This window comes from Phascolarctos cinereus, unplaced genomic scaffold, assembly GCF_003287225.1.
Source record: "Phascolarctos cinereus isolate Bilbo 61053 unplaced genomic scaffold, phaCin_HiC Scaffold_3;HRSCAF=262, whole genome shotgun sequence".
NCBI classification, from domain to species: domain Eukaryota; kingdom Metazoa; phylum Chordata; class Mammalia; order Diprotodontia; family Phascolarctidae; genus Phascolarctos; species Phascolarctos cinereus.
The window spans coordinates 155427548-155452291 of record NW_027555736.1 but is presented as its reverse complement, the minus strand read 5'-3'; positions in this window follow the sequence as shown (position 1 = coordinate 155452291).

The window sequence follows — 24744 nt, the reverse complement described above, 5'->3', positions numbered from 1 at the left end:
TTATTTTTTGGATGGGAAAGAGGTAAGGTGAGAAGGAAAGCAAGAGAGAGTAGGAACTTCCCCTCCTTCCAACCCTGTGTAGATTTATTCCCCATACTCTTTCCAACTATCTTTTCTCCTTTCCCATCATGATTCCCACTAATCTTAACTCTTTCTTCCAGGTGAAAACACCCTTTTGACTTCAGGAGCCGCTGGCTAACAATGACTGCTGGATCTATATAGTGCTTTAAGGTCAGTACAACACTTTCCTTGTATTAGCTCATTTAGTCCTCAAAAGCACTTGGTGAACTAGGTTCTATTATTACGGCCGTCTAACAGACGAGGAAGCAGAGGTTAAGTAACTTCCTCAAGGTAGGTAGTCTCTGAAAGGATTTGAACTCAGGTCATCCCTAAGCCTAAGGCAAACACTCTCTCCATTATACCACCTGGCTGCCTAAAGAAGTTTCCTATCTAACTGAAGGTCTTAAATAAGCCGGTAACATGACCTCTGTCTACTTCACTTTCCTTACCTGGAAAATGAGAAGAGTAGTAGCATCTACCTCCCCAGAGTGTTGTGAGGATCAAACAAGAAAGCATTTGTAAAGCTCCTAGCACAGGGCCTGGCACATAGTAGGCTTCTTAATCAAATGCTTGTTTCCTTCCCCCTCTGCAACACACAACTGAAATCAATGTACCATCAAGGGCATCACACACACTTCAGAATGCCATAGGAACCAGACAAAAAGGTAATTAGGAAATATTTAACAAAATAAATAAAAATACAATAGAACAGAGATAATATGATGATAATAGGTGCTTTTCTAAATCAATATGGGCCCTTCAAGGCTCCTTATGTACAATTTAGTAGTAAGCTGGGTGATAGTTAGATAGAGTGTCAGGCCTAGAGTCAGGAAGACCTGAGTTCAAATCCAGCCTCAGGCACTTACTAGCTATGTGACCCTAGGCAAGTCACTTAACCCTTTTTGCCTCAGTTTTCTCATCTATAAAATGAGCTGGAGAAGGAAATGGCAAACCACATCAATATCTTTGCCCAGAAAACCCCAAACGAGGTCATGGAGAGTCAGACACAGCTGAACAACATTTCTATTTGAATTAGACACTACTGGCCCAGATAATCCCTTCAGAAAACCTTGGTATTTTAGGGTTGTTTCTTGAAGGGGATTCTTGACAAGCACATCTTTACATGGAGGCATCTTCTCAGGCTTTTCTTTCTCGGACATCGTTTTGGAGAGATAATAACCTCCTTAACTTGTGAGAATCTACTCTTCAGCCTAACTGCTCTCCTCCAAGACAGCATTTCTATTTAGGATAAGGAACCAAAAAAAACAGGCAGACCCAGGCAGACCCCTGCTCAGCAGACTTGGCTTTAGAAAAACAGGGATCTGTCCTTCTCCAAATTCAGCCCCCAGGCACATTTCATTCAATTTGTTCACCTCTTTTGTATGAATTGACCTCCTGATTTTTCTCAGCATATTGGCAATTTCTTTAAGGATATTGTAAATACGGGATATTTATAAGAAATTCTCCAGGAGGGATAGCGGAATTGTGTAATAGCCTCCCCAGAGATGAGGCTTAGTACTTTAACCTCTCTCCCCTCCCAGTCAGAGCAGCAACAAAAAATAAAACCTCATTTAACTGTTTACTCAGCCCAAGTAAACTTGACTTCAGGGCCTGCCAAGCTTTTATTATGCCAGCATCCAGGGGAAGGGAAATCCAAAAGGGAAAGGAGGAAGGAGATTTGCAGAGTGCAGGCTGGAGAGGGAGTGGAAGGATTTTAGCCCCTGGAGCTTCCTGCCTCCTTGAGACCTTCTTTGTGAAACCTGAGCTGCTGGCACCCCACCCCCTTCCCTACTAAACACAGCCTGGATGCAGAACAGACATTAAAAGAAAAACCATCAGGCAATTTCCCTGAAATCTCAAATGTGTTCTCCCCATTTATCAGACAGACATGCGGAAGAGCAGGTGCAAATGGCCGCTCTACGTGTTCTATTTTTCCATGCTCTATAAAAGCTATTGTAGCTTTGTCTTTCATAAAACCCTTGAGCTGGATAGGGACTTTGAGAAGACATTTGATGGAATCCTTTGTCTCCGAATGATTGCTTTTTAAGGACAGAAGTGATTCCATCTCCCTTTCTGATCATGTGTTTCCTGGATGATATCTTTTATGTAACTTTTTGCAGACGAGCTCTTATTGTTAATATTACTCATAATAACTCACTAAACCCTACCATGGATTTCTTTATTGGCCTTTGGGCTACCTATAGTTTTGCTTCTTTGGAATTATTGTATTCCATGATTTGTCACCCGTGGAGATTTACCTAATGAATACCCCAATTCTCCACTGGATCTGTAATTTCATGAATGTGGATATGCCCTGCAACAGTGAAGGCAGCAATCCATCTGTCCATCTTGTATGACTTTCTTCAGTTAGTCAATAAACACCATCCATCCATCCATCCATCCGTCTATCATATCTGTCCATCAATCAACCCACCTATCTATCTACCTATGCATAATTTTAGGCTTTACTTAACGTTAGATTTTTTTTCAATTAACTCAGATCTATTTTCTCTCCTTCCTACCTCCCCCTGCCTTCTACATCAAATGTCACTGAATATCCACTGAAGCATTAAAGTATATGGATATCATAAAGCTAGGTACTGATTAGTACAAATAATGAATCCTATGATGTGGATTGCATATATTCAAATTTGCGCTATTTGAAATTAATATAATTATGTAATATATAATCATTGGTTCCAACTCAAGGGAAATAGGCAGTGCAGATTCAAATAATGCTACTACTTTGCAGGATTAATAATTAACACTAATAGGGACCCAGCTGTAACCATAAATAGTAGGGTATAATTATGCATATAATGAGTTCACCTAATTCTCCAGTGAAAGCACTGGAGAGCTGAATGTCAACAGGGACCTTCTAACTTCCTCCATTGCATACCTCTTTTGTCCTCAGCCTGATTTACCACAAGCCTATCTCAGTGAGTTTAAGGATTACCAATCCTATCTCTCCTGAGGTAGCGTACTTCATATACTCTGATATACTTCCTCCTGTCGACAGAGAGTGCGCTAGTGAAATCTATCCTGGGCTTTAAACCAAGTCAATGAGTGGTTTGTGCAAAGCTAAGGACCAGATGGGAGCTTTTTTTTTTTAGATGCTGTCAGAAGTTGGAGAGAAAAATGTACCTGTCTAAAAGCAAACCTATTAAGAATTATTATGTATTTAAACACAGTCTTTTTCTTCTGTTTTACAACATTACAATAATACTTTACTTTTCTATAAAGACTTATAATTTACAAGGGGCATTCACACATATTGGTCTTCACAACAATAGAATGAGGTAGTTAGAGCAAATGTTATCCCAATTTTAAAGATAAGGAAACTGAGGTATAGAGAGTTTGAGGTGAACTTGGGCAAATTATTTAACCTCTCTGGCCCTCAGTTTTCTCAAATATAAATGAGGATATTGGACTAGATTACTTTGAAGTCCCCTCTGACTATAAATCAATCATCTTATGATCTTTGTATTATTCTGAAAATGACGTGGCTTAAGCCTGTTGTGTTATACATCCATCATTGAACATACTTCCTCCTTCTTTCCACCCCAAACCTTTAGAAAAATCTTAATATAATGTCTAATCGTGGAATGATGTGAGCCTGGTTTTCAAAGGTTTCACAAGCAAATTACAAGCTCTCGTGGGCTCTATCAAGCTGGAATGTCTTTGAGTATGGTCCTGGTGACAAACTGCCTGCTGTCCAAGGATTATCCTCGTTAAAATGAAGAAATGTGACCACAGAATGATGAATTATTTAGCCAAGGCAACCCCCAAAACAAAGGAAAAAAGTTTTCAGTCTTATGCTCTACAGTGACAGTGGCAGTGCCTGTAAAGGAACCAGAGAGTTCTAAGTCACATTTTTAGACTATCCATACACATAAATTTAACTGTTAGTACTCAGAATGGGGAAGGTAGCCTGATTTGGTGGACAGAGGGCTTGCCACAGAGTTAAGAAGACATAGGTTCAAGACCTGCTCCAGACACATACTCAATGTATAACCACCAGCAAATCACTTAATTTCTCAATATTCCAAACAACTCTGACTATAAACTGCAGACAGGTTGTAGATATACATTGGTGCAAGGATGAAATCAGTGATCCATTCCAGACTCTACATGTAAGATCTTGTCCAAGGGTCATCAAGCTAACATACTACTAGAGGAAATTGACATTCTTATTACAAATGAAGCAGAAAACATAAGGAAATTACAGTTAAGTGACAGGATGCTTCACAGATTCTTTATGGAGAGACAAATAAAAAGAGTTGGCAGAATTGATTTCATTGTGAGCCAAGAGGCAACAAGAAACATCATTTCATGGGACATTTGGTCATCTTGCCTTGTAGCACTCAGGATGGACATAAACAAATAGACCACTGTGAAGATAATTGCAGGTTATGGGCCAACATCTGCTGCAAAGGAGAAAGAGGTAGGGAAAAAATCTATGAAGAATTCAATGAGATCCTGCAAGCCAGGAATACATACATACACACATACATACACACAAATACATGTGTATATACCCACATATGTGTATATAAGTATATGCACATATATATACATATGCATATACACATGCATATACATATCCACCACACCACCTAGCTGCCTTTGAAAAGCCAGGTTTTACCAAAATTTTGTTCCCAATTGCAGAAATGTATTCTGTGTACGCTTGGCATGACCTAGCTTTTCATCTCTATCCATGCCAATCTATCCTCTACTCTGCTGTCAAAGTGATCTTCTTTAAAAGCAGGTCCAGCCATGTTGGACTGCTGAATTATGAAGTGCATGGAGGGAAGTAAGAGTAAGAAGATTAAATAAAGGACCTACAGGGCAATGGAGAGTTCTATGGAAGGTTTAAGTAGGCTACAGCATTTTGCCAATGACAGCCTATGTGCAAAAAGTGGCCTATAAAAATATTATCCAGCAAATAAAGGGTCAGAGAAAGAGGTAGAACATTTGTGTAGTGAAAGTAAAGAAAAATCCTTGTGCATTCCAAGCACTGTACTAGTCCTGAAGAAAGAGTAAAAAGATTTAGAAGAAAGCCTTTAGTCAGTCAACAATAAGTCAACAGACAGCATGTTGGATAGGTCTTCCACAGAAGATTTAAGGGAGAAAATGGAGGAGATTCTGCTATATGCATCTTTGGAAGGAGTACCCAGTTTGATGAGATAAGGTGTTGGAGTATACAGTTCATGTGCCCAAGCCTACATGCATATTCCCACAAATCTGCTACAAACTTTTCTGGGGAGATTCCCTACCAGCCAAAAAGCTGGTTTCAAGTAGGGTGAAAAGATCCATGTCATAAATTGCAGAGAGGTCAAGGATAATGAAGACTGAGGAAAGGTCTTTCGATGAATCACAAATTGTGGGACAAGAGTGTCATTTCAGTAGATTGAAGGGATTGGCAACAGATCTACAAGATTAAAGGGAGGAGTATGCTGGTAAATGTTGAACAATCTGCTTCCTGAAAATGCACATCACATTTTTATGCTTAATTTACAGTATTAACATTTTCTCCATCATTGAAGTCTAGAAATCAACAAGACAATAAATCATTATGTTCTGATTTGTGCCGTTTGCCAATTTACAAAGTGTAAATGCTCACTAGCTAGCTTCAGCACACCCCTGACTTAAGAAGACCGTGGTTACTGAAATGGACGCAGCAACTTTAGGTCACTTACGCAAGAAATCTGTCAGTGAAAGCAAGGGGAGAAATAGGTTAGTAGCTACAGGGGCAGGAAAGCCAAATGAAGGCTTGTGTTTTTGTTTTGTTTTGTTTTTAAGTAGGTAAAATTTGAGATAGCTAGAGGCAGAGGGAAAGAAGCTAGTGGAGATTAAAGACAGGAGAGCAAAGGAATAATTGTAAGAACAAGCCCCTGGAGGAATCAAACTGGGGATGCAATCAAGTATGCAGATAGAAGGATCAACTTCAGAAAAAGGAAGAAGTCCTATTCCTCTGATTTAGGAAGGAAAAGTAAAGAGTGAATGCAGACATGATAATGGGGTTTTTTTGTTTGTTTGTTGTTTGTTTTGAAGGGGGGGTTGGGTCTTCCTATCCTGCCCTAACCAGAAATGTACCAGCCAGCCACTCATGGGCCCACTGCCGATCCACACAGAAGCTTTGAGATGCTCTGTGGTTCACCTATCCTTAGACAGTTTGGTGGACCCCTGATCCTGGTGCTGGCCTGAGTGTCTATCAATTTAGCCCTACTAAAACTCAGAGTAATGCACCAGTCAGCTTCCTCTAGCAGAAGGCAATACAGGCATGGACTGCTACACCCAGAGCAAAAAGAGAAATTTAGAAGTGGAAATGGAAGGAATACCTGATATCTGTCTTTTCAGTAAGGCAAGAGGATTTGCCTCTCCATAGTTGGAGAGAGGGTAGGAAGAAACAGGAGTAGAAGAAAGGCAAAGGAGATGGAAGAAAGAGGGCAGAGGACAAGACATGAAATAGCCTTTACATCAGGGCTAGCTTAGGTGGTGCAGGCAGCAAGGCAGCAGTGGATAGAGTTCATATCTAGCATCAGACTGTGCTAACTATGTGACCCTGGGCAAGTCACTTAATCTCTGTTTGCCTCAGCTTCCTCAGCTGTCAAATGAGGGTGGCTGTTGTCCTTTGTATTTGAAGAGGACCAAAATGACATCACTTTGTAGGGGTCAATGTACAGTGTATCTGACTGTAACTGATCATACCAATACAAGCTAAGAAGGCTCTACCATAGGCCAGGCACAAATAGTCCATTATGATCTATTGGAATAGGACAAGGATAATAATAGCACCTACTTTCCGGGGTTGGTTGTTGTAAGGAATATGAGTTCTTAGCACAGTGGCCAGCACACAATAGGTGCTTAATAAATGCTTATTGGAGCAATATTTGAATTGATCCATTTAATCCTGACTAGGATAAGCAAGGTGTCTAGTGTTAAATACATTTCAATGGTATAATTTGAAGTGCCACAAATCCTACCTTCTTTAAATATCTCATCTAGCAGTTTACCAAGAGGCTGAAATCACAATCAGTTAAATACTTTCCTTAAAATAAAACATTCTGACTCCAGAAACTACTGGTTAATAAGCAAATACGTTTCTTGGGAGAGATCAGCATCAGCGTAGATTAATTTATTGGAATAGGTAAAAGAGATCAGAATCCTGAAGAAAAAGGACAAAAGAAAGACAAAGGTTGAGAAAAAAAAACTATACAGCAGAGATGCATGGAAAAAAGAAGATCTAGGTTAAGTTTAGCAGCAAAAAACAAACCATACAAAAAACCCCTGTTATCAGCACAAAGGCACTAGGGTCCTAAAAGCAGAGAGGAGAGCAGAAAAAGAGGAGGTCCCCCTAAGAAGGACACAGGGTGGCTCCCGTAGACAGATCTTGCCTGCTTCACAATTGGTCTGGGTCTACCCTGCGTGTACGTTCCTTTATGGCCTTGCAAACACTCTGAAACTATGGAAAGATGTTGTTTACAAGTCTTCTTTTCATGAGGAAATAAAGCGAAGACAGACAATTAGAAATGTCTTAGAAGAATGCTTTAATCCAGCAACTTCTACTCTACCATCAAAATATGCTACTGAGGCCAGACAAATGGAGATCTGAGTGTACTCTGTTACTGTGTTTAACTCAATTCAGTCAGCATCTGCCATGATATAGTCTAAGTTAAGTAAAGGGGAGAAGGAGAGGAAGTTTGTTACTTATCCAGGTTGTCTGTGATTCTTGGATCGTTTTTTCTCATTTTTAGGCAATGAGGTTGTTGTCTTTAGTTTTCAGTAGTAAGAACCCCTAGAGATGAAGTCTAATAAGAAAATTCTATAATCTTGGTTTTGTTTTTTTGGTTGTTTTTTGTTTGTTTGTTTGAAATTAGAGGACAGAGACATATATCAAGGAAATGGCTGTCACCACTCTCAGCTGGAGATTTAGGTATCTGAGATGAGATTTTTTTCTGGACATTAAATTGTCTGAATGACTTTGGGCACAAAGCAACTTTACTTGGAAATGTAATACCAGTAGATTCATTCAAAACAAGGAAAATTATGGGGGGGGATGGGACCTATAATTGCATTGGTAAGGGGAACTCCTGATGAGGAAAATCCCTTTACCATGGCAGATAGGCAGCTGCTCTGCAACTCATACTGATAAAAAAAAAAACATATCTTTTAGTAGTTCACTTCAAAAAAGCAGTTCATGTCAAGTGTATCATTTGAGTTATTTCAAAGGAAAAAAGGGTGGATGTGACAGATATGTGCTTCCTTCAAAGCACAACTCAGGTGGTGACTGCCTAGCAGAAGCCTAGATTCCTTCAGGTTGTAAGTGCTCTGCCTGGAGATTCCTTTGCAATGCTCTGTATACAATTTGTATTAATTTACCTGAGCATACCTCTATTCCTTTGTGACCCTGGATAACTCACTTAATCTCCCTGGGCCTCAGTTTCCACTTCTGTAAAATGAGGGCATTGGACTAGAGGTCACTGCCAATTCTAAATCTATGATTCTATTCTCCTATGTGGCTTGTGAATTGAATTGAATGGATTTTCAGTTTAACTCACAGAATCATAGCATATTAGATCCCGGGCCCTTAGAAACTATATGATACTTCTTTTACAGTTAAGGAAACTGAGTCTCAAGAAACTTTTCCTCTGAAAAGTTACTTGACAGTGATCAGTCAGCTAGTTGGAAGCAAGAATGGGGCCCTGAGCTCCCTTGATTCTGAATTCAGTGCTCTGTCAACTAGGCCATCAATCCAACCCCAATTTAGTGAGTAATTTATATTGTTGGGCACGTAGCCCAACCCTGTGTTAAGCATTGAGGAGTATAAGTGAAATATAAAACCTTGTCCCTGACCTAGGAGAGCTTACAATCCTGTTGGGGAGCTGGAGCTCAAGCACAAGGAAATGGAGTATAATAAAAGTCAATCTATAATTAAGTGCCGGAGTGCATGCTACAACCAGTAAGCACTATGGGTGGTGTGGAAGGGGAGAAATCAATGCTGGCTAGAGTGGCTGTATAAAGTTTCATGGAGGAGAACATGAAGTGAGTCTTCAAGAAGGAAGAGAATTTGAATAGATGGAGGGTTGGGAGACAGATATAATAGTTAACAGGAAGATGATATGCAAAGGCTTTGTCATGGGAATAAGCAGGGAATACTCAGAGGAGAATAGGTGGACCATATGAAATAGAGAGATGTGAAAGATAAGACGGAATTTAGATGATTCGATCATGAGAGCTTTGGATGTTAGAATGGGGAATTTGGATTTGGTCCAAGAGGAAATAGGGAGTTAATTTTTGTCCGTTTTAATAGATTTTAGTTGATATCTTTGTTTTCATATTACCTAGATATCCCCTTTTATTCCTCCCTCTCTCCCATCTCAGAGAAAAATCTCTTGTAACAAAGGACTTTTTTTAAGGAAAAAGAGAAGGAAGGGAGGGAAATCTCCAAAACTGATCAATATATTTAAAAGAATTTTATAGTGCATGTAATATTTCACATCCATAGGTCCCCATACTCCCCCAACCCTGCAAAAGAGTCAGGAGACTCATTTCTCTTCTTTGGAGCCAAGCTTGTTCTTTATTATTTTACAACATTCATTTTTGATTGATGTGAAGTTATTATTTTTTCCATTTATATTGTTATTGTTATTTTGTGTATTATTTTCCTGGCTCCGCAGCTAGATGGTCAGGAAGACCTGAGTTCAAATGTGACCTTAGACTCTGACCAGCTGGGTGACTCTGGGCAAGTCACTTAATTTCCATTTGTCTCAGTTTCCTCAACTGTAAAATGGGGATAAAACTACCTCCCAGGGCTGTTTGAGGCTCAGATGAGAAAATATTTGTAAAATGCTTAGCAGAGAAACTTGCTCATTCTAGGTACGCAATAAATATTGATTTCCTTCCTTCTTTCCTCTTTTTATTTCACTTTGAATCAGTTCAGGTAGGTCTTTCCATGCCTTTCTGTTTTCATCAATTTTATAGTTTCTTACCCCAAAGTAATAGTTTGTTAGTTTGTATATCACAATTTGTTTAAGCCATTCCTCAGTCAATGGGCATCTACATTGTTTCTTGTTCATTGCAATCACAAAAGTGCTACAATCTATATATTGTGGTATAAGTGGCTCCTTTTTTTTTTTTAAATAACAACCTCCTTGAGGTATGTGCCTAGCAGCAGAATCTCTAGATCAGGGATATGAACATATTAGCCACTTTATTTGCATAATTCCAAATGACTTTGCAGGATGATTATACCGATTCAGGCCAAATTACACAGATTTATCACTCCACCAAGAGTGGATTACAATACTTGTCTTTCCACAACATCTCCAACATTGACCATCTTTTGTTATCTTTGTCAATTCTCTGGGCATAAAGTGAGACCGCAGGGTTGTTTTGATGTCAATTTCTCTTATTAATTATTTGGAGCATTTTTTCATGTGGTAGTTATAGCACTCTTTGTTCCTGACTAGGCAAGTGTAGGCAATCTAGTCAAACTAAGCAAATTATTGGGACAGGAGTGTGCAGGTTGGATTTCAGAGAAAACCAGAATTAGAGAGATGAGGTAAGAGACTATTATTAGAGTCCAGATGTGAGGTGATGACCAAGCTGTATGGTGAATAAAAGGGAGAACCTGATGAATATAAGATATATTGCAAAGGACGAAATGGAAAGACAATGACAGATTAGCTAATGGGGATAAAGAGGGAAGAGGGGAAAAAAGAATATGCTTTATTATTCCAATAACTAGAGCTTGGATGGCTAGGAAATAATGGTGCCGTTAACAGGCACAGGGAGGCAGAGTTGTTTTGGGAAAGAAAACGAGTTCATGTACAATATGTCGGGTCTTAAGGGAGAACGGGACATCCAAATGGAGATTTCCTGAAGAAAACTAGAAATACAAAGCTGGCTTCTGGATGAAAGGTAAAAAGCAGAAATAGAGAGTTTGACCTAAGGAGGAGGGAAGGAAGAAAACAAACACTTATTAAGCTAGGCAGAAGCTAAAGCCATATCAGTGGATAAATTCTTCAAGAGAAAGAGGATATAGAGACATCAGAGGGACAAGCACTTGGGGAGGTATAACAGAGAGTCAAAGTCCATTTGTCAAGTTTCTCATGCTGAATCTACTTTAGAAATGACGCAAATCATCAATGTTAAAATCCATTGACTCTACTTTAGAATGGCATTTAAAATCAAATTGCACTGAAACTTTAAAAACAAGCAAACAAACCAAAAAAAAAAAACTTGGTTAAGTTTGAGTCGAGTTCTGCCAGGCAGTCTATTTATCATGGGGATCCAAGTGTTTAAAGATATCTTGGCATAAATCTGCTGGAAACATCCAGATACTTTTCTAGCTGAAATATTTAGTGAAAACAGGTGTGTAGATGGTCCTTTTGTAAGATGGTGCAAGCCAGCTCACCACATGCTAAATAGCTGCTTTTAGAAGGTTAAATCTATCAGCTGCCACTCCAAACTCTTGAGAGGTTTGCAAAATCCACAGCTCCCACCCTCAGTAGTGGCAGTTGGTCATGGAGTCTCTAATGCAAATACTGCTTTCTCCATAAAGATTTCCCAGCTTTCTGATCAGCCAATAATATTTCCCCTCCTTTGGACATCACAGAGCATTTTTCTGCAGTATGTCTTTGGTTTAGTCATTCAGTCATGTCCAACTCTTCATGACCCCATTTGGGGTTTTCTTGGCAAAGATATTGGAGTGGTTTGTTATTTCCTTCTCCAGCTCATTTTACAAATAAGGAAACTGAGGCAAACAAGTTATGTGACTTGCCCAGGATCACACAGCTAGTGTCGAGGTCAAATTTGAACTCAGGAAAGTGAATCTTCTTGACTTCAGGCCCAGCACTATATCCACTGTAGCATCTAGCTGCCCCCATTTTATAGCATAGATATCTGTATATGTGAAGTCTTCCTACTAGATTGTAAACTCTTTGAAGGCAGGGACCATGTGGCATCTAGTAAAATAAAGCTTTATGGGGGCAAAGACTCTTTCATTTTTGTCTTTGTACCACTGGCATCTAGCATAGCACCTTACACTTTTTTTTTAAACCATACCTGTCTTTTCATTGGCTTAGGGAACTCCTGGTAGGGAAATTCATAATGTTAATGGCTAAGAACAATGGCCCACCACCATTACGAGAAAATCTAAATTTGTGAATGACCCAAATGACAATAGAAAGATACTTGATGGCCACACAAAAAAGAAGAAAACAATAGACTTTGAATGATGACATACACAGGATGAGAAGTAAAAGATATCAGCGTTGACATGTATGATCAGAAAATTGTATATAGCTGGTAAAATGTCTGGTCATGCAGCAAGGGAGAGAAATGATAACACATGTGCTAGCTATATTGTTATCCATGAAATATTAAAAGACTCAGAGGGAAGGCACCAGTGCATTGAAGAAATCTGAAGGTAAAGTATGGATGGATTGTGATTTACACCAATGGAGGGAGTACCAAGAGTGTACTGGTCAATGTCTAACAACCGGCTTTCTCATACACACACAGACACAGACACACATATACATATATGTATATGTATATATACATACACACACACATATATGTGTGTGTACATGTAAAATTAAACACACATATAAAATTAAACATATATATGAGGCACATTTTTAGGTTTAATATGAATTATTAACACATTTTCCATCACTTTCTAAAATCTCAACAATCAAAACAATAAATCAAGCCCTGGTTTGTATTATTAGCTGATTTCCGAACTGTAATTCTGTAATCTCTAGTCAGTATAAGCCAGCTCCAGTTCACCGCTAAGGGATATTCAATCAGATATTCATAAAAGTGTCAAGATATAAGATTCATCCTGCCACCCCTGCAGAAAACATGCTCCAGTTTGAGGTCACCTGGATGGCATCTATAGGATACTTGGGACTAATCTGAAAAAAAAATCTTGAGAATCCCTTGTCAAATAAAGAAGTAGAATCCCTAAGGTGAGCTCAGAAGAGGTTTCTGTTGGTCAAGTTAGTTTCCTCATTATCTCAACATTCCATGTTCTTTGCAGATTTGACTTTGCCTGTGCTATCCCCACCTTAGCCCAACCTGGAATTTTCTCCTTCTTCCCTCCCCCTATCCAAATATAACAACCTAAATCAAGTCCAGGAGGCCTTCTCAACAATTCCATTACAGATTTCTCTTTTCCCTTTCCTGAACTCTCATACTACTTAGAAATCTTTAACATGTTTTGCAGTTCTTTCTCATTGTTTTATGATCAAATGACTACTTAGTTATCTCAAATTTGTGACTGACCTCTCCAACTAGCCAATTCAGACCTGTGCTGTAGGTGAGGTGCCTACCTATAGACTCATGAAAACAGAACAGGTCTTAACAGTGGTCATAGAAGTCACTTGCCTGTGTCATGTAATGTCTTCACATTACATTCCTGGCCTCAGGAAGCACCTCCCCCTGCCCTGGCCCATTTCCCCAGAGTATCTCCCTAACCATTTGTCACTGATGCCTACAATCCTCTCATGAAAAGTCCATTCCTTTAAATCTTGAACCTTTTTGGGTCTTTATCAGACCCCTGTTAAAATGGAAACATCTCTGGGAGGACAAAGGCCATAAGTTCTTATCGGCTAATATTTTAGTTGGGGATTAGTTTAATAGGCCAATAAGAGCAAGAGAATGGGACCCTGGAGAGGGGTGGCTGCTAGGCATCAACTCTTGGAAAGGGAAACAAGTTAATTGTCAAAGACAAAGTTTCCTGACTTCACAGTTATGCTCTGGGTTGACTTGCCCAAGAGCCATCGTCATTTGCTACCAAAATGTGAGGTTCCCCTGCAATGAGGCTGAGTCTGGATTTTGGGAATATTTGGTAGAGCTGATCCCTCTGAGTGACATTCCAATAGCTGAAGTTCTTGTGCTTGCAAAGACTATTTTCAAGAGCAGGCTGTAGTCCACTGCAGAAAATGGGAAATGGGAAACAGAAATTGTTGTGCTAGGCACAGAGCTGAGAGGACCCAGGGGAACAGACCTGGTGAGCAGGGTCACCTCATTTCATGAGGGCCAGCCCCGAGGGACACTCCTAAGGCCTAATTAAAGCCAGCAGGAGTTCGTTTGAAGTGAGATGTGCAAAACAACTAGAGAGGCCTATGCCAAAAGTAGCTCCACCCTGCTGAACACTGCAGAGTCCACCCAGGCAAGACCCGGGTGAGGAACAGGGATGGGAAAGACAGGGAAACTGTGTGAGTGAACTGCTTCAAGTTGTCACAGCAGGCAAGATGAAGGGTCCAGGGGAAGAAAGAAAAAAAGGATAGCAACCATAGGGGGAAGCCGCCCTCCAGGGCAAGGGCCCTTGGTGACTTTATGCGTCACTAACTTGTTGGGAAAATCTAATTTAGAAGTACGATGAAACATGTTAAAGTAACCTTTCACTATTGAGGGGGAAAAGGAACAAGTATTTATTAGGCACCTACTATGTGCCAGGCACTGTGCTAAGTGCTTTATATTATCTTATATGATCCTCACAACACCCCTATGATGTAGGTTTTATGATTATCTGCATTTTGCAATTGAGGAAACAGAGGCAGTTTAAGTGAATTGCCCAGGGTTACACAGCTATTAAGTGTATGAGACTGGATTTGAACTTAGGTCTTCCTGACTCCATGGCTAGCACTCAATCTCCTTTTTAAAACTGACAGAAACAATGTTAGTGTTCACATAATCAGTTAAGCTTTCTTTGAAGCAATTTTTCATTTAATAAATTAATTCTGAAGCATAAAATGTCATCATTATTTTTTAGCCACTGTCTATAAGTTTTCACGAGGATTCTTGCATTTTTTCATTCTCGTTCACTTTTCCTTATATTGTTGTAGATAGTGTGGGCTCTGTTTTTCTGATTCTACCTTTTTTTTTCCATTCTGCATTATTTAATAAAAGTATTTCTATATTTTTGTATGCCTATACTCAATATCAATTAAATAATAATATTCTTTTTCATTAATATACTATTTATTCATTCCCATTATAGAATACTGAAGTTGCTTCTAATTTTGTGCAATTACAAATGAGACTATATGAGACATTTTTGAAAAGAGAGATTTTGGGGTTTTTTTATAACAATTTCAGGGTATATTTCCAAAAAATGGAATCACTGAGTCATACAATATAATTATCTTTGTAACTTTTGCTATATTCTACCAGGCTGGTCTCCAAAAAGACCCTACTGGTTTAAACTCCATCAGCAGTGAAAGAGTGTATCTGTTTCTCCTCAACTGCACCATCACGAAGTTTGTTGCTTTTTTCATTTTTGTCAATTTTATGGGTGTGGGGACAGATACTATCACTGCATCATGCAGAGCTGTTGCAGCCTAGCATGCATGCCCAGTGCAAGGGATGGATTGTGGGAAAGCCCAGGTCAAGCTGTATTCTTCATGAAATATCTCCCAACTGCTTTAGTTCATCATACTCGCTCCTCCTAAATTTCTGCAACACAGCTTATCTGTATTTTGCCACTTAAAACACAGTGTTTTATTTAACTATTGAGGATGGCAAAAGCAAGTGGAAATTTTTGAAGAATGGGGTTGACCTGAGAATGTTTATAGACTACAAAAAAGGTCCTAGGTAAAGAGAGAATAAAAAAATAGAAAATGATCAATTGGTAAAACTCTGAGAAAAAAAAAGGAGGGGATAGGGAAAAGGTACAACATGGTCAAGGTGACCTCTGTAAGTAGAAGGTATAAGTTTTTTGGAAGAAAGGAAGGAAGGAAAGAAGAAAATGAAGGGAAGGGAAGTCTTACAGGTTCATAAATTTAGAGATAGAAGAGACCTTGGAGACCTTGAGTTTGAAAGGAAAGTCTGTTCCTTGATTCTTTTTGAGGTATGGAGTAGGGAAAAAGAGAATTGGGAGGAGAAAATTCTGATTCCTATTGGGGGAAAGGTGGGAGAGGGAGGTGTGAAGCACTTAAAAATAGAAGAGAAGGTTTGGAACAGCTGATGCTAGGAAAGAATTCCCCATCTCCTTCCCCTTTCCCCTTTCTCTTTCCTTTTTTTTTTCTGAGTAAAGGTCCTCCAATATCTCCTTTCTTCCTCCTGCTTTTCTGAGTTTAAATCTAAATTTCTTCAAACCCCACCTCCACCTCTCAGACTAGTTGAGAAGATATTTGAATATTTATCTGTTTTTATGTTATTTGATACTGCTAATAAATTATACAGTCATTAGTAGTAATTTACCCTAAGCCTATAAGTTTGCAGTTTAACATTGTGAGAGAAGAAGATATCCCACGAGAGAAAACATTACCTTTGTGTTATTCCAGTGTCAGGGCTAAGCAAATTAGAGCAAGAGTTTTTGCAGTTCTCGTAAGGTACTGATAATATTCCAGAGTATGCCCACTAGACTGCCTTTGAACCTAGAAAGGAAGAATGAATAAGGAGATGAACCAGTAACAGAGAGGGGTGGGGATTGACAGAGTTGCCCCTGAGAGCTTTTGAAAAACACTGCATCATGCACCCATCCCCCAAAGAGTTATACTTCCTTCACATTCCTTTCCTTTCCCACCCCTTCTCTTCCTTTCCTTTCCTTTCCCTTCCTTTTCCTTTCCTTTCCTTGACTTATTTCTTTTCTTTCTTTCTTCTTTTCCTTTGCCTTGGGTTCTAGTTTTTCACTGAATTTTATCCATTACTTTTTTTTTAGCAGCTCCCGTCCTTATTTCCTTCTTGCCAGGAGAAACTCCCTTCATAAGCTATTTCTTGCCTTTGAGAGCCTCTTGTCCCTGGATGCTCTCTTTTATGACTCTCTACTCTAGCTCCTCCACCTGCAAAATGGGGTTAAAATATAAATGTAGCAAGACTATTTCTCCATTGATTCTAAGGCCTGCCACTTAACCATGGGGAAGATGGACAGGTTTTCTGCTTCCCTCCGTCAAGTGAACAAACTTACCAGTACTTCTTACTTGTATTTTTAACGCCCTGAGTTAGAATAAACCTCATTAGAAATAAGGAAAAGTCCTGAATAGTTTTTCAGCTTTTCTGAGGTAAACATAGAATGCATTTTTATTTCTAGAGAGTTTTTCATTGTAATTGCAAAATTTTCAAATCCTTCCCTAGGAACACAATATTCTTCTTTTTAATCAATTCAGGAACATGACTAGGGATTTTTTTCACTTGGGACAAAAAACAGTGGGGGGAGAGAGAGAGAGAGAGAGAGAGAGAGAGAGAGAGAGAGAGAGAGAGAGAGAGAGAGAGAGAGAGAGAGAGAGAGAGTTGAGGGAGATGGGATTAGTGATAACTGCAGCACAAAGTAGTTCTACCGTGAATGCAGTTGTATCAGGACAGAGAGTGAGAGGCAGGCCCAAAAGATGGGTGCCATGTGGTAGCAACCACAGGGGAGAATCCTAGAGTAAGAGTTTGGTAGTCACCAAAGCGAAGGAATGAGTCCTCTTGAAGAGAAAGGGTGTCCAGTGGTGGGACACTGAGAAGGAAGCACAAGACATCTTTTTCCCCTCCCCAAATCTTGGCCTTGCAAAATATTTGTACCCTGGAGCAATTTTTTTTTTGGCCCATGCTAGTTATGATTCTGACTCTACTAGCTCCATACTTCTAAATACCTGAAATTTGCAGGTGGTCCAGATGCTGAAACTGTGTGCCTTTTTTTTAAAAGCAAGATTACTTCATGGACCTCAATGGGATATTGCTCTCTGGCCAAAGACAAATGAACCTCAGCATCTAATGGCTTGGGCTTAGGTTGAAACTTTAAATCTCTGAATACTGCATATGCTTCCCGTTTATAAACTATCTATGAGACATTAGGCTGAAGGTAACCTGGATTGTAGAGGAACAGATTTTATTTTCATCACCCATATTGAGGTGCTAGGAAGACTTGGCAATGACCCACTCTTCAGGTATCAGTTTACCCACCTGTAAAATAGGTAGAGGAAACTATGAATATCCCTCACAACGAGGCTGTGAGAAATAATTAAGCAAACATTGCAAAGTGTTTGTATGTGTAAGTTCATCTGAAAACCCATTCAAATGGTTCTCTGGGGAGCAAGAAACAGACTTTTACAAGTTCACAGTTACTTAACTAAGATCAGGTGATGATATTTTGTTTCAGGAAAAAGAAAACACCATGTGTTAGCATAGTAACCCATGTGACGCACTAGGTTAGAGCTGATGTAGTGAAGAGGTAATGCTGGCCCAGTTTTCACCAAGTGTTCTAGGCAGAGCGTTAACTCCATAAGGTTCCATCCTGAGGTCTTTGGATTGATTGGAAGGCCATTGATGGGATTAGGCCTGGTTTTATAGACTAAACAATATCCTTATTATTGGAATTTTAATTTTCTTGCTGCGCCCTGTTCTATATGACTTTCTTTTTGGGTTTTCCTTTTTTCCTCAATTTTTCATTCATTTCCTCTCTGCTTTTCTCTTATTTAATAAGAAGCAGCATGTGGTAAACGAAAGCGTGTTGGACTTGAAGTTAGAAAGGTCCAGGTTCAAGTCCTGCCTTGACCTGTTCTGACTGCATGACCTTGGACAGATCAGAGAGCCTCTCCATGCCCTAGGCAATGCTCCAATGTTCTCAATGGCACAGAAGGTCCTGACCTGCCTTAGGAAAGTCAATTCACATCTCTGGGAGTTTCTTATATCAGCAAAATCGCAGACCCAGTCCTTATACTTAATAAGTAATGAGAAAAAATAAATTACAGGAGATATATCTGAAAATACTCAACTCAAATATCATTAAGTGGCTTCAACACCCAGCAGAAGCTGGCTCAGTCAATACTAATAGGCCAACTTCATGGTCCCTAATTTTACTCCATTTCCATAAAATATTTCCCTAGAATAATGTGAGAAGACACACTCTGAGCTTTGTAAAGCCTTTAGAACAATATGAAAGAAAGGCTGTAACGGGCCTCAGCCTAGATGCTGGTTCAATGCTGGGATGTGTTAAACGTGCAGATTTCCAGGCAAAGTACTAGCAGATTTTGCTTGCTCTAAGAACAAGGATTTTCTACATGTAGATTTAGATAAACCATGAAGTACTCGAGGCAGTTTTGTGAATCACCTCAGCTACGTGCAAATTGGTAGTGGTGCTTTCTATATTTCTATGGAACATATATAACGATGTGATTTATTTTGCTTGGCCTTTGTTCTGTGACTTGGTCCTGGGAAAATACACCTTCTAGCTGAATTGCATCAGAGATGAGGGACAGGTTTTCTGGTGTTAGATCTGAGACTAAGAGTAGGCAAAGTGCGGAACTAAACAGGATGTTCCATGCTTAGGGTTACGCTGGGTGACTTTGATACTGCCGACTTCAAAGGATCTGTGATCTCATTGAGTACTTCCTCCAATGGTATAGTTCCAAACTCTCCATGGCTTTTCATCCTAAGTGACAGTTGTGTATGTTGCCTCATAAATATTCCACAAGAGGTCTATCCAACATGCTAGTGGCCTCCCACTAGGTCTCTTGACATTGCATGGATACCAGTGAATATGCATTCTATCTATTGCCTATCCTTCACTTTCACAATATGACTGGTCTACTCCTATTTCTGATCACACCTTTCCCTGATGTCCTTTATACTGTTTCTCCTAGACTCTGCCTCACTGGTGATATGTTATTGCCTTCTTGTAGGTCACCATACCCCTCTCCATTGCCTTTTGGGTGACCTGAAGCTTCAATTCTTAGAGACTGTGCTGTAGCTAATGATTTGTAGCTAATTTGTATCACCAGAATATTAATTTTAAAAAGATGGATCTTTGTTTTAGGGAGAAGGTTGCACAATTTCCTAAAGACAATCCAGCCCACTATCTTTCTGTTCAATTCTATATCTAGCTTGTTGTACACATAGACATACTGTCTAATATGTATATGTACATATATATATACACATACAGAGAACTCATTCACTGTGTATATATACATATAAATGTGAATACACACACATACACATACATACATTGTGTGTGTATATGCATATATGTCAAATATATACATACATGTTTACATATGCACACAGTGGACCAGGTCTTTGGGTTGTCCATCCAACTGCATATCATAGTTTAGACAATAAATGTTCTTCATCCACTTGATTTTTCCACCGTGGCTAGTTAATCTGAATCATTTTGAGTGAGCAAGGATTTCATTTAAAAGATTCTTCAGGAGGTGGAGCCAAGATGGCAGAGTAAAGGCAGGGACTCACCTGAGCTCTCCCCCAAACCCCTCCAAATACCTTTTAAAATGATTCTAAACAAATTCTAGAGCAATAGAACGCATGAAAAGACAGAGTAAAACAAATTTCCAGCCCAAGACAACCTGGAAGGTCAACAGGAAAGGTCTGTTGCACCAGGCTAAAAGAGGAGCACAGTCCAGCACAGGCCGTGCCAGTGCAGACTGAAGCCCAGCAAAGCTCCAGTAGCCTCAGGGGACTGAATCCCTGGTAGCAGTAGTGGCTTCCAGACTTCTCAGCCCTAAGCTGCCAAAGACAGTGTAGAATGTCAGCAGGAAAGGTCTGTCAGACGTGGGTGGAAGAGGACTGCAGTCCAGCGCAGGCACGCCAGCACAGCCCCGGGCCCAGCAAACCAGAAACAGGCCTTAAGAGTGATGGAATCAGCAGCAGCAGAGGCAGTGGAGTGGCTGTGTCTAGAGCTCTCAGTCCGTGGAGAGTAAGGGAATCAAACAACTGGTCAGAAGGAGTTTACAGGGATCTCTTTGCTAGCACTGAGACAGGACTCTGTTGTTCTGCCCATACGTGGATCTGGATCACATTCGTGGATGGCAGTCTCAGGGCCAGGAGGAGGACTAGAGCAGAGCTTGGGGCAGTAGTGATAGGGGACCCTCCTCGCAGTTCCAGGGCAGAAAAGAGTGCTTGTGATCACTCGAAACTTACAGGTCCCTAGAAGTATCTCTGAAAACAGCTGCACAAACCCCCGAAGCTTGGGACGGTTTGCCCTCCACACTGGAAGCAGAGCCCTACTTTAACAAAGAGTTAAAAAATCAAGTAATAGGCTAGGAAAATAAGCAAACAATGGAAAAAAACTCTGTATAGAAACTAACTTTGCTGACTCTGACTATAGAAACTTACTTTGGTGACAAGGAAGATCAAACACACAGTCAGAAGACAACCAAGTCAAAGCACCTACATCCAAAGCCTCCAAGAAAAATATGAATTGGTCTCAGGCCACGGAAGAGCTCAAAAAGGATTTTGAAAAGCAAGTAAGAGAAGCAGAGGAAAAATTGGGAAGAGAAATGAGAATGATGAAAGAAAATCATGAAAAAAGAGTCAGCAGTTTGCTAAAGGAGACCCAAAAAATATTTAAGAAAGTAACACCTTAAAAAATAGACTAGACTAAATGGTAGAAGAGATCCAAAAAGCCAATGAGGAGAAGAATGCCTTAAAAAGCCAGAATTGGACAAATGAAAAAGGAGATCCTAAAGCTCACTGAAGAAAATAATTCCTTAAAAATTAGAATGGAGCAAATGGAAGCTAATGACTTTATGAAAAATCAAGAAATCATAAAACAAAATAAAAGAATGAAAAAATAGAAGACAATGTGAAATATCTCATTGGAAAAACAACTGACCTGGAAAATAGATCCAGGAGAGATAATTTTAAAATTCTTGGACTACTTGAAAACCGGGATCAAAAAAAAAAAAGAACTTAGACATCATCTTTTAAGAAATTATCAAGGAAAACTGCTCTGGTACATAGGGTAAAATAGAAATTGAAAGAATCCCCTAACCGCCTCTTGAAATATATCCCAAAATGAAAACTGCCAGGAAAATTATGGCCAAATTCTAGAGTTACCAGGTTAAGGAGAAAATGTTGCAAGCATCAGAAAGAAATAATTCAAGTACTGTGGAGTTACAGTCAGGATAACACAAGATTTAGCAACTTCTACATTACAGGATCAGAGGGCTGGGAATATGATATTTCAGAGGGCAAAGGAACTAGGATTACAACCAAGAATCACCCACCCAGCAAAACTGAGCATAATCCATGAGGGGGAAAATGGATATTCAATGAGATAGGGAAATTTCATGCATTCTTAAAAAAAGACCAGAGCTAAATAGAAAATTTCACTTTCAAATATAAGACGCAAGAGAAGCATGAAAAGGTAAACAGGAAAGAGAAATCATAAGGGACTTACTGAAGTTAAACTGTTTACATGGTATTTGTAACTTATAAGACCTTTCTCATTATTAGGGTAGTTAGAAGGACTATATAAAGACAGAACATACAGATGTGAGTTGAATATGAAGGGATGATATCTAAAAAATAAAATTAAGGGGTGAGAGAGGAATGTACTGGGGGAAAAGAGAAAGGGAGAGGTAGAATGGGGTCAATTATATCACATAAAAGAGAAAAGAAAAAGATTTTATAGTGGAGAGGAAGAGGGGAGAGGTGAGGAGTGAGTGAACTTTATTCTCATTGGATTTGGTTTAAGAAGGGAATAACACACACACAAAATTGGGTGTAGAATTTATCTTACCCTACAAACACAAAAGGTTTCAAGAACTGCAAACAGCAGCAGGTGGAAGACTTCATCATCTATAAAAGGAACCAGATTTTCTATTTGTACCTGCATGGGACATCCTCCGTTAGTTTGGCAAACATTTTTGATGAGTATATGTTTCTATGTTGCCTGCCTCGCTTGATATTAATAATCAAAGGGTTCTTAAGTGAAGTTATCTCTGTTGCTGTATCTGCTGAGGAATCTTCCATGATTCTGATATTTGCCTTGGAGATATTTTGCTTAAGGGAATTTTGTATTGTAATTAATTGAAAAAAATATAGAATGCAACCCATAAGCCTAGTGGAATCTTATATTCTTTGCACTTTTCGTATGATTAACCATGTGGTCTGTTATAGAATATTGTTTGTTGAGGTCTGCCTATTCCCTTCTCATAACTCAATTAAGGATACAACACAGTTGATTTTTAATATTGTAATTTACAAAATAGGAGCATCATAGAATAGTGGATAGAGAACCAGCTCCAGGACTAGGAAAAATTGATCCTGCCTTTCCCACCTCCTGGTTATGGGACCCTCAGCAAGTCATTTCAACTTTCAGGGTTCTAGGCTAGTGGTGTCAAACTCAAATAGAAATGAGGCCACTAAACCTTACATAAGGATCCCTGTAGGTAGCATATTGACTTAGAAAACCACAGAGTAACATTGTCTATGTTCTATTGTATTTTTATTTAGTTAGTTAAATATTTCCCAATTACATTTTAATCTGTTTTCTATGACACTTGTCAGTATTGTGAGTTGCCCATTTGGCATGTCGGCTGTAGACAACTAAGACTGTAAGTTGCAGAGGGAATTTCCTCATGTGGGGGTTTCCTATAGCAATGAAATTATAGCTTTGATTCCTATCTCTACTTTAATATGCATATTTATACATATACGTATATATACATGTAAATATGTATGTCTATACACATATGTGTATATTTATATATGCCAAAAAAATTTCTCTCCTAGTCATGCATGTATTTAGTTTGTAATAAGTCAATTCCTGTGTCAAGGAGCCTCATATTCTCCAGCGGACAGTAATACACAGAGAGGTTGTTATGTTTGTGACAATGTCTTGATCAGCTCTACCTGTTGTTCCTCCTGTGAATGGATCTAGGGATTATGAGGAAGGGAGGAGTATAAGTAGCTCCATGAAGCCATGGTCCTGTCCTTGGCAAAGCCCCTCCCCTTGTTCTGCCATGGCCACTTGACTAACCTTCAGAGAAAGAGGAAGTGACAAAGATAAGTAATTGCTTCTTCATATACCTTTGCCATGAAATTCTGATCCTCCTGTTCCACAAAAGTTACTTAGAACTTTGGCCACTTAACCACAAAATAATAACTATAGAATAAAAGATTAGGCCTACTAGTGCTTCCCTTTGCAACTCTACTGAAATCTGTCTTCCGTTAGATTCCTTGGGATCATTGTAGATATGAAGGCTGTCTGTGAGCTAGACCTAAGAAATAGGTCCAGTACACCAATATTCTGATGGATCTATACGTGGGTACTTCCCTTCACCCCTAATGCATGCAGATAATAAATAAACCATTCATACTTTCCCAACCCATCCCAACAAAAGTTGACTCTTATTTGTGTCTTCCTACTTTTCTGCCACAGAAGATCCACTAAATATGGTGAAGGCCATTGTGTAGATTTCTCAATGTTGTGTGAATATCAAAGGAGCACACTAGTAGTCTACTGGTTGTTCCTCACTCTTGGTAATAACCAGACCCTCTATTTTCTAGGCATATGTTAATGTGATCACTTCCTTTACACAGTCCCTTGTTTGTAATTGCTTACTCACAGCCACCACACCCTTTTCCATTGCCCTTTGTGTGATGCTCAGCTTCTACTCTTTGGGACATTGTGGTATTCTGTGACTCATAATCATACAATATCACTGGAAGAGCATTACTGTCAAAAGAAGAAAGAAAAAGAATATAAGAAGTTTGATGAAAAAGAAAATTGGGACAGAAGGCTTTGAGGAGGAAATTAATATGCATAGGAGATGAGGATTTTGAGAATTTGTATGTGAAATTTAGACAGAAGGATGAATTTTAGGGAAAGAAAAGAATATGTGCCAGGATGGGTTAGCAAGGGAAAGATCAAATATATGTTTCACAATGAAAAAAAAAATTGGTTATGTTTCTATTCTCTTGCATATAGTTTAAGCTTTAATT